Source organism: Tamandua tetradactyla, chromosome 16, assembly GCF_023851605.1.
Source record: "Tamandua tetradactyla isolate mTamTet1 chromosome 16, mTamTet1.pri, whole genome shotgun sequence".
Classification (NCBI taxonomy): domain Eukaryota; kingdom Metazoa; phylum Chordata; class Mammalia; order Pilosa; family Myrmecophagidae; genus Tamandua; species Tamandua tetradactyla.
In genome coordinates, this window is record NC_135342.1 from 1,503,798 (window position 1) to 1,522,153 (window position 18,356).

Genomic DNA, 18,356 nt, shown 5'->3' on the forward strand with positions numbered 1-18,356 from the left:
GATGCAGCTTCATTCAGTGTTTTAACATAATTACATTACAATTAGGTAGTATTGTGCTGTCCATTTTTGAGTTTTTGTATCTGGTCCTGTTGCACAGTCTGTATCCCTTCAGCTTCAATTACCCATTATCTTACCCTGTATCTAACTCCTGCTGGTCTCCATTACCAATGACATATTCCAAGTTTATTCTCTAATGTCAGTTCACATCAGTGGGACCATACAGTATTTGTCCTTCGGTTTTTGACTAGTCTCACTCAGCATAATGTTCTCTAGGCCCATCCATGTTATTACATGCTTCATAAGTTTATTCTGTCTTAAAGCTGCATAATATTTCATCGTATGTGTATACCACAGTTTGTTTAGCCACTTGTCTGTTGATGGACATTTTGGCTGTTTCCATCTCTTTGCAATTGTAAATAATGCCGCTATAAACATTGGTGTGCAAATATCCATTTGTGTCTTTGCCCTTAAGTCCTTTGAGTAGATACCTAGCAATGGTATTGCTGGGTCGTATGGCAATTCTATATTCAGTTTTTTGAGAAACTGCCAAACTGCCTCCACAGTGGTTGCACCATTTGACATTCCCACCAACAGTGGATAAGTGTGCCTCTTTCTCCGCATCCTCTCCAGCACTTGTCATTTTTTGTTTTGTTGATAATGGCCATTCTGGTGAGTGTGAGATGATATCTCCTTGTAGTTTTGATTTGCATTTCTCTAATGGCCAGGGCCATTGAGCATCTCTTCATGTGCCTTTTAGCCATTTGTGTTTCCTCTTCTGAGATGTGTCTGTTCAAGGCTTTTTCCCATTTTGTAATTGGGTTGGCTGTCTTTTTGTTGTTGAGTTGAACAATCTCTTTATAAATTCTGGATATTAGACCTTTATCTGATATGTCGTTTCCAAATATTGTCTCCCATTGTGTAGGCTGTCTTTCTACTTTCTTGATGAAGTTCTTTGATGCACAAAAGTGTTTAATTTTGAGGAGCTCCCATTTATTTATTTATTTATTCAGTGTTCTTGCTTTAAGTTTAAGGTCCATAAAACTGCCTTCAATTGTAAGTTTCATAAAATATCTCCCTACATTTTCCTCTAACTGTTTTATGGTCTTAGACCTAATGTTTAGATCTTTGATCCATTTTGAGTTAACTTTTGTATAGGGTGTGAGATACGGGTCCTCTTTCATTCTTTTGCATATGGATATCCAGTTCTCTAGGCACCATTTATTGAAGAGACTGTTCTGTCCCAGGTGAATTGGCTTGACTGCCTTATCAAAGATCAAATGTCCATAGATGAGAGGGTCTATATCTGAGCACTCTATTTGATTCCATTGGTTGATATATCTATCTTTATGCCAGTACCATGCTGTTTTGACCACTGTGGCTTCATAATATGCCTTAAAGTCAGGCAGCGTGAGACCTCCAGCTTCATTTTTCTTCCTCAAGATACTTTTAGCAATTTGGGGCACCCTGCCCTTCCAGATAAATTTGCTTATTGATTTTTCTATTTCTGAAAAATAAGTTGTTGGGATTTTGATTGGTATTGCGTTGAATCTGTAAATCAATTTAGGTAGAATTCACATCATAACTATATTTAGTCTTCCAATCCATGAACACGGTATGCCCTTTCATCTATTTAGGTCTTCTGTGATTTCTTTTAACAGTTTTTTGTAGTTTTCTTTGTATAGGTCTTTTGTCTTTTTAGTTAAATTTATTCCTAAGTATTTTATTCTTTTAGTTGCAATTGTAAATGGAATTCGTTTCTTGATTTCCCCCTCAGCTTGTTCATTGCTAGTGTATAGAAATGCTACAGATTTTTGAATGTTGATCTTGTAACCTGCTACTTTGCTGTACTCATTTATTAGCTCTAGCAGTTTTGTTGTGGATTTTTCCGGGTTTTCTACATATAGTATCATATCGTCTGCAAACAGTGATAGTTTTACTTCTTCCTTTCCAATTTTGATGCCTTGTATTTCTTTTTCTTGTCTAATTGCTCTGGCTAGAACCTCCAACACAATGTTGAATAATAGTGGTGATAATGGACATCCTTGTCTTGTTCCTGACCTTAGGGGGAAAGTTTTCAATTTTTCCCCATTGCGGATGATATTAGCTGTGGGTTTTTCTTTTCTTTTTTTTTTTTTTAATTTTTTTATTAATCAAAAAAAAGAAAAGAAATTAACACAACATTTAAAAATCATTCCATTCTACACATGCATTCAGTAATTCTTAGTATCATCACATAGATGTATGATCATCATTTCTTAGTACATTTGCATCGATTTAGGAAAAGAACTAGCAAAACAGCAGAAAAAGATATAGAATGTTAATATAGAGAAGAGAATTAAAATAATAATACTAATAAAATATATATATATAAAAAGGAAAAAGAAAAAAAACAAAAACAAAAACAAAAGATACAAACACACAAACAAACAAACAAAAAACCATATTTCAGGTGCAGCTTCATTCAGTGTTCCAACATAGTTACATTACACTTAGGTATTATTGTGCTGTCCATTTTTGAGTTTTTGTATCTAGTCCTGTTGCACAGTCTGTATCCCTTCAGCTCCAATTACCCATTATCTTACCCTGTTTCTAACTCCTGCTGGTCTCTGTTACCAATGATATATTCCAAGCTGATTCTCGAATGTCGGTTCACATCAGTGGGACCATACAGTATTTGTCCTTTAGTTTTGGGCTAGACTCACTCAGCATAATGTTCTCTAGGTCCATCCATGTTATTACATGCTTCATAAGTTTAGTCTGTCTTAAAGCTGCATAATATTCCATTGTAGGTATACGCCACAGTTTGTTTAGCCACTCGTCTGTTGATGGACATTTTGGCTGTTTCCATCTGTTTGCAATTGTAGATAATGCTGCTATAAACACAGGTGTGCAAACGTCCGTCTGTGTCTTTGTCCTTAAGTCTTTGAGTAGATACCTAGCAGTGGTATTGTTGGGTCGTAATCCATTATGCCATTCTATGTCTTTTGATTGGGAAATTCAGTCCATTAACTTTTAGTGTTATTACTGTTTGGATAATATTTTCCTCTACCATTTTGGCTTTTGTATTATATATATCATATCTGATTTTCCTTCTTTCTACACTTTACTCCATACCTCTCTCTTCTGTCTTTTCGTATCTGACTCTAGTGCTCCCTTTAGTATTTCTTGCAGAGCTGGTCTCTTGGTCACAAATTCTCTCAGTGACTTTTTGTCTATAAATGTTTTAATTTCTCCTTCATTTTTGAAGGACAATTTTGCTGGATATAGGAGTCTTGGTTGGCAGTTTTTCTGTTTTAGTAATTTAAATATATCATCCCACTGTCTTCTAGCTTCCATGGTTTCTGCTGAGAAATCTACACATAGTCTTATTGGGTTTCCCTTGTATATGACAGATTGTTTTTCTCTTGCTGCTTTCAAGATCCTCTCTTTCTCTTTGACCTCTGACATTCTAACTAGTAAGTGTCTTGAAGAATGCCTATTTGGGTTTAATCTCTTTGGGGTGCGCTGCACTTCTTGGATCTGTAATTTTAGGTCTTTCATAAGAGTTGGGAAATTTTCAGTGATAATTTCTTCCATTAGTTTTTCTCCTCCTTTTCCCTTCTCTTCTCCTTCTGGGACACCCACAACACGTATATTTGTGCGCTTCATATTGTCATTCAGTTCCCTGATTCCCTGCTTAAGTTTTTCCATTCTTTTCCCTATAGTTTCTGTTTCTTTTTGGGATTCAGATGTTCCATCCTCCAGTTCACTAATTGTAGCTTCTGTCTCTTTAGATCTACCATTGTAGGTATCCATTGTTTTTTCCATTTTTTCTTCTTTGTCCTTCACTCCCACAAGTTCTGTGATTTGTTTTTTCAGATTTTCTATTTCTTCTTTTTGTTCAGCCCATGTCTTCTTCATGTCCTCCCTCAATTTATTGATTTGGTTTTTGAAGAGTTTTTCCATTTCTGTTCGTATATTCAGAATTAGTTGTCTCAGCTCCTGTATCTCATTTGAACTATTGGTTTGTTCCTTTGACTGGGCCATATCTTCAATTTTCTGAGCATCATCCATTATTTTCTGCTGGTGTCTGGGCATTTGATCAGATTTCCCTGGGTGTGGGACCCAGCTGGTTGAAAGGTTTTTCTGTGGAATCTCTGGGCTCTGTTTTTCTTTTCCTGCCCAGTAGGTGGCGCTCGTGGCGGTCGTTTGTCTGCGGGGCAGTCGGCCCGGGAAACCGTGCATGGAGGCGGGGGTCGCTGGCCGCGGCTTGGGGGAGTGCCGGTCCTAATTGCCCAGCTGGCCCGAGACGCCAAGCGTGACGGGAGGGCCCCGCTATCCAATGTTCCCAGTCAGACCGGGGAGCCACGTGCGTGGAGGGGACCCCAGTCGCCAGCCGCCCCGGCCGGGAAAACGTGCGCCCCTCGGGTATCTCACCGCAGCGGATTCTCCCTGCCCGTTCAGCCGTTCCAGAATGGGGTACGCTGTCTTTTTGGTCTCTGTCGTGACTCCGGGAGCTGTTTCATATTGTTTCTGTTTCTTTAGTTGCTTTTCTGGAGGAGGAACTAAGACCCGCGCGTCTTACTAAGCTGCCATCTTCTCCGGAAGCAGCTGTGGGTTTTTCATATATTCCCTCTATCATTTTAAGGATGTTCCCTTGTATTCCTATCTTTTGAAGTGTTTTCAACAGGAAAGGATGTTGAATCTTGTCAAATGCCTTCTCTGCATCAATTGAGATGATCATGTGATTTTTCTGCTTTGATTTGTTGATATGGTATATTACATTAATTGATTTTCTTATGTTGAACCATCCTTGCATACCTGGGATGAATCCTACTTGGTCATGATGTATAATTCTTTTAATGTGTTGCTGGGTTCGATTTGCTAGAATTTTGTTGAGGATTTTTGCATCTATATTCATTACAGAGATTGGTCTGTAGTTTTCTTTTTCTGTAATATCTTTGCCTGGTTTGGGTATGAGGGTGATGTTGGCTTCATAGAATGAATTAGGTAGCTTTCCCTCCACTTTGATTTTTTTGAAGAGTTTGAGGAGAGTTAGTACTAATTCTTTCTGGAATGTTTGGTAGAATTCACATGTGAAGCCATCTGGTCCTGGACTTTTCTTTTTGGGAAGCTTTTGAATGACTGATTCAATTTCTTTACTTGTGATTCATTTGTTGAGGTCATCTGTTTCTTCTTGAGTCAAAGTCGGTTGTTCATACCTTTCTAGGAACTTGTCCATTTCATCTACATTGTTGTATTTATTAGCATAAAGTTGTTCATAGTATCCTGTTATTACCTCCTTTATTTCTGTGAGATCAGTGGTTATGTCTCCTCTTCCATTTCTGATCTTATTTATTTGCATCCTCTCTCTTCTTTTTGTCAATCTTGCTAAGGGCCCATCAATCTTATGGATTTTCTCATAGAACCAACTTCTAGTTTTATTGATTTTCTCTATTGTTTTCGTGTTCTCAATTTCATTTATTTCTGCTTTAATCTTTGTTATTTCTTTCCTTTTGTTTGCTTTGGGGTTAGTTTGCTGTTCTTTCTCCAGTTCGTCCAAGTGGACAGTTAATTCCTGAATTTTTGCCTTTTCTTCTTTTCTGATATAGGCATTTAGGGCAATAAATTTCCCTCTTAGCACTGCCTTTGCTGTGTCCCATAGGTTTTGATATGTTGTGTTTTCATTTTCATTCGCCTCGAGATATTTACTAATTTCTCTTGTAATTTCTTCCTTGACCCACTTGTTGTTTAAGAGTGTGTTGTTGAGCCTCCACGTATTTGTGAATTTTCTGGCACTCTGCCTATTATTGATTTCCAACCCATTCCTTTATGATCCGAGAAAGTGTTGTGTATGATTTCAATCTTTTAAAATTTGTTGAGACTTGCTTTGTGACCCAGCATATGGTCTATCTTTGAGAATGATCCATGAGCACTTGAGAAAAAGGTGTATCTTGCTGTTGTGGGGTGTAATATCCTATACATGTCTGTTAAGTTTAGCTCATTTATTGTGATATTCAAATTCTCTGTTTCTTAATTGATCCTCTGTCTAGATGTTCTGTCCATAGATGAGAGTGGCGAATTGAAGTCTCCAACTATTATGGTAGATGTGTCTATTTCCCTTTTCAGTGATTGCAGTGTATTCCTCACATATTTTGGGGCATTCTGATTTGGTGCATAAATATTTATGATTGTTATGTCTTCTTGTTTAATTGTTCCTTTTATTAGTAGATAGTGTCCTTCTTTGTCTCTTTTAACTGTTTTACATTTGAAGTCTAATTTGTTGGATATTAGTATAGCTACTCCTGCTCTTTTCTGGTTGTTATTTGCATGAAATATCTTTTCCCAACCTTTCACTTTCAACCTATGTTTATCTTTGGGTCTAAGATGTGTTTCCTGTAGACAGCATATAGAAGGATCCTGTTTTTTAATCCATTCTTCCATTCTATGTCTTTTGATTGGGGAATTCAGTCCATTAACATTTAGTGTTATTACTGTTTGGGTAATACTTTCCTCTACCATTTTGCCTTTTGTATTATATATGTCATATCTGATTTTCTTTCTTTCTACACTCTTCTCCATACCTCTCTCTTCTTTCTTTTCATATCTGACTCTAGTGCTCCCTTTAGTATTTCTTGCAGAGCTGGTCTCTTGGTCACAAATTCTCTCAGTGACTTTTTGTCTGAAAATGTTTTAATTTCTCCCTCATTTTTGAAGGACAATTTTGCTGGATATAGAAGTCTTGGTTGCCAGTTTTTCTCTTTTAGTAATTTAAATATATCATCCCACTGTCTTCTAGCTTCCATGGTTTCTGCTGAGAAATCTACACATAGTCTTATTGGGTTTCCCTTGTATGTGATGGATTGTTTTTCTCTTGCTGCTTTCAAGATCCTCTCTTTCTCTTTGACCTCTGACATTTTAACTAGTAAGTGTCTTGGAGAACACCTATTTGGGTCTATTCTCTTTGGGGTGCCCTGCACTTCTTGGATCTGTAATTTTAGATCTTTCATAAGAGTTGGGAAATTTTCAGTGATAATTTCTTCCATTAGTTTTTCTCCTCCTTTTCCCTTCTCTTCTCCTTCTGGGACACCCACAACATGTATATTTGTGCGCTTTGTGTTATCATTCAATTCCCTGAGCCACTGCTCAAATTTTTCCATTCTTTTCCCTATGGTTTCTGTTTAGTTTTGGATTTCAGATGTTCCATGCTCCAATTCACTAATTCTAGCCTCTGTCTCTTTAAATCTACCATTGTAGGTTTCCATTGTTTTTTCATCTCTTCTACTGTGTCTTTCAATCCCATAAGTTCTGTGATTTGTTTTTTCAGACTTTCCATTTCTTCTTTTTGTTCATCCCATGCCTTCTTCATGTCCTCCCTCAATTTATTGGTTTGGTTTTTGAAGAGGTTTTCCATTTCTGTTCGTATATTCAGCATTAGTTGTCTCAGCTCCTGTATCTCATTTGAGCTATTGGTTTGTTCCTTTGACTGGGCCATATCTTCAATTTTCCTGGTGTGATTTGTTATTTTTTGCTGGCGTCTGGGCATTTAATCAGATTTCCCTGAGTGTGGGACCCAGCAGGTTGAAAGACTTTCCTGTGAAGTCTCTGGGCTCTGTTTTTCTTATCCTGCCCAGTATGTGGTGCTTGTCTGTCTTCAGGTCCCACCAGCAAAAGATGTTGTGGCTCCTTTAACTTTTGAAGACTCTTGCTGCTGGGTGTGTGGTGGAGACAGAGGAAAGTTTGTAGGTTGGTTTTAATGGCTTCAAATTGTGAAGTCCTGGGATTTGAATTCCTTCAGAGAGGGATTCCACCTGAGTTGCATTTCACCCCTCCCATGGGGAAGATTTAGGTGGTAGAGAGCCCTTAAAGCAGCCTTTTTCTGCATTTGGGGCAGTTGCAACCTGTGTAATCCCAGCGCTGAGCCCAGAGGCAATGAAGCCTCTGTAGAAACAGCTGCAGAAGGCTCTGTTTCATCCCCTTTCCTCTTTTTCAGTTAGCCCAGTTGGCGACTTCTGCCTTGATCAGTTTCACCTGAGCTGAGGGCCTATTTTTAGTAGTCAGAAGTTGTTCATTAATGCCACTATTGGTGTTAGGTTGGGCTCAGTCTCTACTACTGTTGGAGACTCTTTCCTTTTCCTCCGGGAAGTTGCCTGTGGGGGAGGGTCGCCAGCCACCGTGGCTTGGAGAACCGCTGTTCCAAGGCTCCCAGCCAGCCTGGGAAGCCACATGTGGGGGAGGGGCACCGGCCGCCGCGGCTTGGGGAACCACCGATCCAAAGCTCCCAGCCGGCCTGGGAAGCCGTGTGTGGGAGGGCTGCTGCGGCTTAGGGAACTGCCTATCCGAGGCTCCCAGCTGGCCCAGGAAGCCGTGTGTGGGGGAGGGGTGCTGGCCACCATGGTTGGGGAACCGCTGATCCAAAGCTCCCAGCCAGCCTGGGAAGGAGGGAGGGAGGGGCTCCAGCCGCCAGCCACCGCAGCCCGGGGAAGCGCGTGCCTTTTGGGGACCTCACCGCAGCAGAGTCTCTTAGCCAGTCCAGCCGGTCCAGAATGGGGTACACTGGGATTTGAATTCCTTCAGAGAGGGATTCCACCTGAGTTGCATTTCACCCCTCCCATGGGGAAGATTTAAGTGGTAGAGAGCCCTTAAAGCAGCCTGTTTCTGCATTTGGGGCAGAACTATGGACTGCCCCAAATTGCTTTAGGACTTCATTCCTCTCACTGATGAATTGTGGTCCATCATATGTGTATACCACATTTTCTTTATTCATTCATTGGTTGATGGACACTTTGGTTGTTTCCATCTTGGGGCGATTGTGAATAATATCACTATGAACATTGGAGTGCAAATGTCTGTTCATGTCCATGCTTTCAGTACTGTTTCTAGTTCTTTAGTAGTTGTTCTGGAGGAGGAACTAAGACCTGTGCGCCTTACTAAGCTGCCATCTTCTGCAGAAGTCCTTTAAAACATTTTTATCACTCAAAAACAAAAACAAAAATATCCCCACCCCTATTATTGAGCCCTAGCATTTGTATAGTACACTTGTCATCCTTGATGAAATAATAGTAAAATATTACTGCTAATTATAGTCCATAGTTTGCAATAGGTGCATTTTTCCCATATACCTCTATTATTAACTCCTTGTAATAGTGATTTACAACTGAACAAGTTAATGAAGATACATTTTTATATTTGTACTATTAATCATGGTCATCATCCACCAAGGGTTCACTGTTACACAGTCCCACATTTTAACCTCTAGCTTTCCTTTAGTGACATGCACAAGTGCAAACTTCCCCCTTCAACCACATTCACGCCCATAATTTTGCGCTGTTAATTACACTCACCATAATGTGCTTCCATCACCTCTATCCATTTCCAAACATCTAAATTCAACCTAATAAAAATTTTGCACACATTAAGCATCCACTCCCCATCCTCTACCCTCATTCTATCTCCTGGTAACCTATATTCTAGATTTTATGTCTATGAGTTTGTTATAATCAGTTCATATTAGTGAGATAATGCAATATCTGTCCTTTTGTGTTTGACTTATTTCACTTAATATAATGTCCTCAAGGTTCATCCATGTTGCCATGTGCTTTAGGACTTCATTCCTCTCACTGATGAATTGTGGTCCATCATATGTGTATACCACATTTTCTTTATTCATTCATTGGTTGATGGACACTTTGGTTGTTTCCATCTTGGGGCGATTGTGAATAATATCACTATGAACATTGGAGTGCAAATGTCTGTTCATGTCCATGCTTTCAGTTCTCCTGGGTATATACCTAGTAGTGGGATTGTCAGATCACATGGCAATTCTAGACTTAGCTTCCTGTGGAACGACCAAACTGTCTTCCACAGTGGTTGTTCCATTTTACATTCCCAGTGGCAGAGAATATGCGTGCCCATTTCTCTGTATCCTCTCCAACACTTGTCATTTCCTGTTTGATTATTAGTGGCCAATCTAGCACATAGCTCATTGTGGTTTTGATTTGCATTTCCCTAATAGCTAGTGAAGTTGAACATCTTTTCATGCATCTTTTAGTCATTTGTATTTCCTCTTTGGAAAAATGTCTATTCATGTCTTTTTCTTTTTTAAATTGGATTATTTGTTTTCAATCATTGAGTTGTAGGATTTCTTTATATATTCTGGATATCAAACCCTTATCAGATATCTGGTTTCCCCATCGAGTTGGCTGCCTTTCACCCTTTTGAAAAAGTCCTTTGAAGTGCAAAAGTATTCAGTTTTGAGGAAGTCCCATCTATTTGTTTTTTATTTCATTGCTTCTGCTTTGAATGTAGGCTCTAAGAAACCACTGGCTATCACTAGATCTTGAAGATGTCTCCCTACATTTTCTTCTAGGAGTTTTATGGTACTGTTTCTTATATTTAGGTCTTTGATCCATTTTGGTTAATTTTTATATAGGGTGTGAGATAGGGGTCCTCTTTCATTCTTTTGGATATGGATAACCAGTTCTCCCAGCACCAATTATTGCAGAGAATTTTCTGTCCCATTTGAGTGGACTTGGGAGCCTTGTCAAAAATCAGTTGGCAGTGATGTAATGGTGACTCAGTGGCAGAATTCGTGCCTGCCATGCCATAGACCTGGGTTTAATTCCCGGAATCTGCCCATGCCAAAAAAAATCAATTGTCCATAGATCTGATGGTCTATTTCTGAACTCTCTATTCAGTTTCACTGATCAGTATGTCAACTTTAAGCCAGTACTGTGCTGTTTGAACCACTGTAGCTTTGAAATAGGCTTTAAAGTTAGAAATGTTGAGTCCTCCCACTTCATTCTACTTTTTTCAAGTTTTTAGGCTATCTGAAATCCCTACCTTTCCAAATAAATTTGATAATTAGCTTTTCCAAATTAGGTTATTGGAACTTTAATTGGTATTTTATTGACTCTGTATATCATTTTGGATAGAATTGACATTTTAACAAACTTAGCCTTACAATCCGTGAACATGGAATGTCCTTCCATTTACTTAGGTCTTATTTGATTTCTTTTAGCAATGTATTGTAGTTTTCTGAATATAGGTCTTTTACATTTATTCCTAGATATTTGATTCTTTTAGTTGCTATTATAAATGGAATTTTTAAAAATTGGTTTCCTCTTCAGATTGCTCATTACACATGAAGAGGAACACTATAGATTTTTGTGTGTTCATCTTGTATCCTGCCACTTTGTTGAACTCATTTACTAGCTCTAGTAGCTTTGTTGTAGATTTTTGGGGACTTTCTAAATATAGGATCATGTCATCCACAGTGTGAGTTTTACTTCTTCCTTTTCAATTTAGATGCTGTGTATTTCTTTTTCTTGCCTAACTGCTCTAGTTAGAACTTCTAGCACAACACTGAATAAAAGTGATGTCAGTAACCATCCTTGTCCTGTCCCTGATCTTAAGGGAAAAGCTTTCAGCCTTTCCCCACTGAGGATACTGTTAGCTGAGGGTTTTTCATATATGCCCTTTATCATGTTGAGAAAGTTTCCTTCAATTTGTACCTTTTGAAGTGTTTTTATCAAGAAAAGATAACTTTGTAAAATACCTTTTCTGCATCAATCAAGATGCTCATGCAGTTTTCCCCTTTTGACTTGTTAATGTGGTGCATTACATTGATTTTCTTGTGTTGAACCACCCTTGCATACCTGAAATAAAACCCACCTGGTCATGGTATATAATTCACTTAATGTGCTATTGGATTCAATTTGAAAGTATTTTGTTGATGATTTTAGTACCTATATTCATTAGAGAGATTCTTCTGTAATTTCCTTTTCTTGTAATCTTTATCTTTATCTTTTCTTTAATCTTTGGTATTAGGGTGATTTTGGCTTCATAGAATATGTTAGGTAGTGTTCCCTCCTCTTCAATTTCTTAGAAGAGTTTTAACAGGATTAATATTACTTCTTTTGGGGATGATTGGTAGAACTCACCTGTGAAGCCATCTGGTCCTGGGCTTTTCTTTGTTGGAGGTTTTTGATGACTGATTCAGTCTATTTACTTGTGATTGGTTTGTTGAGGTCTTCTATTTTTTCTCAAGTCTGTGTAAGTTTTTCATGTGTTTTTAAGAAATTGTCCATTTCTTCTACATTGTCTAATTTGTTGGCATAACATTGCCCATAGTATCCTATTGTCTTTTTCTCCCCCAATGGGGTCATGGATGGATGATCTTCAAACTGGGTTTTTCAAAGTAGTGCAGCTCCCAGGAGAAGCCTCCTGTAGGAGTGCCCTTGGGGATTATAGGAAGAACGGCCACCGTACCAGTCAGAATGGGTGTATATTTACCTGCCGTATATAATGGGCATCCTACAGGATGTTTTTGCACAGTTTTCCACTGTTTACCATAATTGCAGAGACTACTATACTCAACATCTGTCATCCCTTTGTCCCTAAATTCTAAAAAAGTGGAAATGAATTGGAGTTTTTAAAGGTCTCTGCTGTAATCTCCTGAAACATCCATCATCTCTACTAAAGAGCAGCACAACTGCTTCTTTCTATGACCATCTTTTCATATCTTAGGTGGTGGTGCCCATAGTCCAGACATTGCCTACATTTTATGGTTCTTCGCAGAGGATGGCAGTCCCTCAGTCAGGAAACATGGTCTGATACCATCAGGTGGTCCCCGAAACTGGAGAGGAGACAATGTCTCCCTAAGAAGCTCTATGTCAGCATTATCTTGGACACCATGTTGATACTAGAGAAAAATATTAAAAGCATCACATCAAAGATGCAAAAAATACATAATCTATCCACAAACTGAAGTAAAAGAAATAATCTATCCAAAACCAAAAGTCAAAAAAGGCAGGAATCAGGAAGAGTGGGTAGCTTCCATTTTGAGCTGAATCAAGAAATTAGAACTAAGTTCATAAAGAGCAGCAGGAAGGTCATGGTGGCTGAGGAAATGCTGAGTTGGAAGCTTTAACTAGTTATCAATTTATACAGATGGAACCTTAGCTACCCTTTGATGTTGTAAAGGTCCAGGTTCAGAATTAGATTGGCTGATCTGATACACCGTATTGGGGACATTATAAACATTTCGGTAGGGTAAGGGATGGAACGTCCTTAAATATTAAAAAAAAAACCTGGTCAGTGTCTGTATCATTTACCTACTGCTGCATAAATTAAATATCCCAAAACCCAATGGCTTAAAAAAACAAGCATAACTCCACCCCCACTTTACTTGCTCATGTTTCAGTGGGCCAAGAATTTATCCTGGTTCAGCTGGGCAGCTCTTCTGTCATTCTTGTCTGGGATCATGCATGGGGTTGAAGGTATCATAGTGGCTCAACTGAGACAGAATAGCCTCAGAAGCCCTCACTGTCATAGCTGGCAGTGGGTATGCCTGTCAGCTGGGCTGAGATTCACAGGGTGACAGTGATGGGCTGAGAGGGTAACAGCAGAGACTGCGAGTCTTTTTGGTGCCCAGGTCTATAAGTCACACCACCTCTGCCACCTTCTAATGGCCAAAGCAACCAACAAGACCAACCCCAGATTCAAGGTGTAAGGGAAACTGCATCTGCTTCTTGATGAGAGGAGGGGAAATTTGCACTGAAAAGGGATTTGTGTACAAGAAGGGAGGAATTAACATGGCCAACTTTTCAAGCAATCTACCATGATGTCTCAAAAGCATTTTTCTTCACGTATACCTGGAATGCCAGCTTCAAGTAAATAAACCCAGCGTTAAAAATAAAGGTCCTAAGTAACTTTGGAAAATAAAGTTTTAATGGAAATTGTAAGATTAAAGACATAAACACTGTATTCAGGTTTATGAAGTCATTTCCCATGAGAATATTGGCTACCAGTTCTGAAGTTGCTGTTCATGTATACTGAGACTCCAAGAGGAGGAACTGATGGTGACGGTGGGAGCCAGGTTTTTCCCAGTCGCAGGAGGAGTGTGGTACTTAGATTCAGTTGTCAACTTGGCTAGGTGAGTGTACCTAGTTTTGTTGCTACGGACATGAGCCAATGGTACATGAACCTCATTTGTTGCTGATTTACATCTGCAGTCAGCTAGGAGGTGTGGCTGCTGCAATGAAGGACATTTGACTTAATTGGCTGATGCTTAAATGAGAGACCACAATGTAGCACAGCCTAAGCAGCTCAGCATACCTCATCTCAGCACTTGCAGCTCAGCCCAGGCCTTTGGAGATGCAGAAAGGAATCACCCCAGGGAAAGTTGTTGGAACCCAGAGGCCTGGAGGGAAGGCCAGCAGAGATCACCCTGTGCCTTCCACATAAGAAAAAACCTCAGTGGAAAATTAGCTGCCTTTCCTCTGAAGAACTAACAAAATAAATTCCCTTTTATTAAAAGCCAATCATCTCTGGTGTGTTGCATTCTGGCAGCTAGCAAACTAGAACAAGGAGGTTACAGGAAACAAGAAAGGAAGGCTATAACTGTTGCAGTGGATAGATTTGGAGACATCAGTATGAATTCACATTTAGTTTAATACAGATAAGGATGGATGGAGATATAATTACAGCTGTGTGTAAACTTATATTAGCACACGCTCATATTATTTCCCAACTCTGTCCACTGCAAGGGCCTAGAAGCAAAGGTGCCACAGATCCCATGTGCACAGCCAGGGCCCAACCTGTGCTTTCTGTGCCCTTCTCCACCTAGAGGATTCCTTGGCAGAGTGACTGATTCTATGGCTGGGCAGGAACTACCTAAGATGAGACTGGAGCATCCTGGAGTACCAGGAAGGGAATGTTCTAGAAACAAAATGATGGGGACAAGCTAAGGCACATAGAAGCCAATTTGAAGAGCTCCCAGTGGCCAAATCTAACACTTATTTAGTTAATAAAATAATACTGTTATTTATTAAAATAAGTGTTAGATTATAAGCCAAAATATAAAATAAACATCCCTGAGCTTTTGCAAACTTCCCTTTTCCTAATTTCCAATAGTTGATGAAATTTACATGAATTTTACAATCATATTTATATTCTGTTGCCTTCATGTACACACTTCTGGTTCCTAAAAGTTGCATCTGGTATGTTAGAAAGAATGCAGAAGTAAAATCAGAGAATCAACATTGAGCTTCAGTCTGCTACAACCCATTTTTGTGAACATGGGCAAATAACCTCTTAAAAGAAAAAGCTACCCTAAAGTAGGAATGCTAAAATGTTCTTATTTATGATTTAGATTTACAGTTAAAAAGTAAAAGTAAACCATAATTTACTTAGTATGGAATTATACTTTTATGGTTCTTCTACATATTAAAGAAATTACAAAATTAAAGTAGATGAGATTACCTCAAGATATTCATTCACTTGTTCAGTTGGTATTCAACTTTCCATCTCAACTTTTTTCTTAAGTTGCTTTATTCAAATCAGAATCCAAACAAAAGCAACACATTGCATTAGGTTGATGTATCACTTAAGACTTTTTTACTCTTTTATTGTAAAGGCCCCCCCCCTACTTTCCATTCCTACTTGTTAAACAAAACTGTCATTTATCCTATAGAATTTGACCAGATTCAAGTTCTTTTTTTTGGCAAGCCATTTGTAAGTGCTGGATACTTAGGATGGAATCACCACTGTAGGACTCCACACATTTTAGAAAAACCCAGTGGAATTTAAGACCTTTCTTGTATTGGTGATATTGAGAGATTACTGTTTAATTTTTAGATGCAAAACACTGTGGTTTTATTGGGAGGAAAATGCCTAATATGTACACATGAAATAATAATAGATATCTCAGATTTGCTTCAAAACAAGCAAGAGACAAGTAGGCAAGATAAAACAAGCTTAGTCACATGACGCTAACTTTTGAAGTTGGTATCTACAGAATTACACAAAATTTCTATAATGAAGCTATTTTTTAAAATCCTATTTAGTAGCTGTGAGAGGGAATTTCATGTGTCAACTTGGGTAGGTTATGGTGTCTGGTTGTTTGGCCAAGCAAACCTGACTGTTGGCTGTAAGGATATTTCATGAGTTTAAGCCACTTGTCGGCTGACACCTCTACAATCAACAATGTGACTGCAGTCAGCATGGAGAAATCTCATCCAGTCACATGCAAGGGGGTTAAAGGGAGAACTGATGACTTCCGTAGCCAGAAAGAAATTTCTAAAATCACTTCAGCCAGCCAGTCAGCATCTCCTGGGGAGTTCATCAAAAGCTTCATCAGAGTTCCTGATTTGTAGCCTGCCCTTTGGTAACAGAACTGGCTATCTCCATGGTCATGTGAGCCCATTCCTACAATAAAGCTTGTAATATTTACATATCCCCTTACACATCTGTTCTGTTTCTCTGGAAAACCCTAACACAGCAAGTTGAAGCTAAAAAACAATCACTATTACAGAAAAACACACACACAACTTGGGCCAAACAGTTCCCAAAAACTATAACAAAATCTCATCTACAACCTCACTTTCCACTCAAGTAAAATTTGGTTATTTGAAGTTAACAGATAGTCTGAAAAGTGTGATTCTTAAAGTACTCTTTATTAAGATCATTAAAAGCTGTAGAAACAACTTCATATTATAAAGGCACAGGGAGACAGTTCTGATAAAATATTCAAATTAAACAGTAACTTATGGTACAAAAGACAATTTTAATGCACATACAAACCCAAAATGTCTGATTCAAAAATATTTTACTGCATTTATTAATGGGCAATGATTAAAAATATAAATTGCTGAGAGAGAAACCTATGGGAGCAAGAAGCTGAAACCATGAAACCTGAAAGAAGGAAGAGACCAGGTGCCTCGCCATGTGACAGAGAAGTCCAGGATTGCCAACAACCGCTCTTTAGGAAGAAGATGTGCTGAGTCCTTCACCTCCTTTTAGGCTCAGATTTGCCAAGTTTTCAGTGATTACTTTTGAAGATCTCAGAAGGGCCTTTAAAATAAGACTGCAAATGGTTTGTGTATTTATCATGAATCGAATGAATTCCCAAAGCAGTGGTTTCACTCAGCGCCGGTGCATGGCTCTTGGGATTGTTATTCTCCTCCTTGTTGATGTGATATGTGTGGCTTCCTCAGAACTTACTTCGTATGTTTTCACTCAGTACAATAAACCATTCTTCAGCACCTTTGCAAAAGCATCTATGTTTGTTCTATACCTTTTCGGTTTTATTATTTGGAAGCCATGGAGACAACAGTGTACAAGAGGATTTTGAGGAAAGCATGCTGCTTTTTTTGCAGATGCTGAAGGTTATTTTGCTGCTTGCACAACAGATACAACTATGAATAGTTCTTTGAGTGATCCTTTGTATGTTCCTGTGAAATTTCATGATCTTTCAAGTGAAAAACCTGAGAGCACAAACATTGATACTGAAAAAACTCCCAAAAAGTCTCGTGTAAGGTTCAGTAATATTATGGAGCTTCGACAACTTCCATCAAGCCATGCTTTGGAAGCTAAGTTGTCACGCATGTCATACCCTACTGTGAAGGAACAAGAATCCATGCTGAAAACTGTGGGGAAACTAAAGTAGCAAAAATAAGCTTTTGTTTGCTTTGTGTGGTTTTTAGCATATTTGTCATATCAAGAAGCACTTTCAGACACCCAAGTTGCTATAGTTAATATTTTGTCTTCAACATCTGGACTTTTTACCTTAATCCTTGTGCTGCAGTGTTTCCCAGTAATAGTGGAGACAGATTTACACTTTCTAAACTATTAGCTGCAATTTTAAGCATTGGAGGCATTGTGCTTGTAAACATGTCTGGGTCTGAAAAATCTGCTGGAAGAAATACGATAGGTTCCATTTGGTCTCTTGCTGGAGCCATGCTCTGTGCTGTCTATGTTGCCATGATTGAGGGAAGAGTAGACCGAGAAGATAAGTTGGATATTCCAATGTTCTTTGGTTTTGTAGGTCTGTTTAATTTGCTGCTCTTTTGGCCAGGTTTCTTTTTACTTCATTATACTGGATTTGAGGATTTTGAGTTTCCCAATAAAGTGGTAATAATGTGCATTGTCATTAATGGCCTTATTGGAACAGTTCTCTCCGAGTTCCTGTGGTTGTGGGGCTGCTTTCTTACCTCATCATTGATAGGCACACTTGCACTCAGCCTTACAATTCCTCTGCCCATTATAGCCGATGTGTGTATGCAAAAGGTGCAATTTTCTTGGTTATTTTTTGCAGGCGCAATCCCTGTATTTTTTTCATTTTTTATTGCAACTCTTCTATGCAATTATAATAATTGGGATCCTGTGATGGTTGGAATCTGAATAATTTTTGCCTTTATATGCAGAAAACATCGAATTCAGAGAGTTCCAGAAGACAGAGAACAGTGCGAGAGCCTCATTCCCATGCACAGTGTCTCTCAGGAGGATGGAGCTAGTTAGCTGCTGTCTGGAGCCTAGCTTGATCATGGAACATTATGCATCCAAGAGACAATCCTTGACAACTTTCTGTAGAAAAA

General features: G+C 38.8%; 1 protein-coding gene and 1 pseudogene across 1 annotated transcript in view; one reads left to right on the plus strand and one right to left on the minus strand.

Moving 5' to 3' along the window:
- Positions 1 to 18,356, minus strand: part of LOC143658530 (zinc finger protein 671-like) — a 526,356-nt gene that overhangs the window by 285,723 nt on the left and 222,277 nt on the right. The window lies entirely within an intron of this gene.
- Positions 13,248 to 18,279, plus strand: LOC143659940 (solute carrier family 35 member F5 pseudogene; annotated as a pseudogene).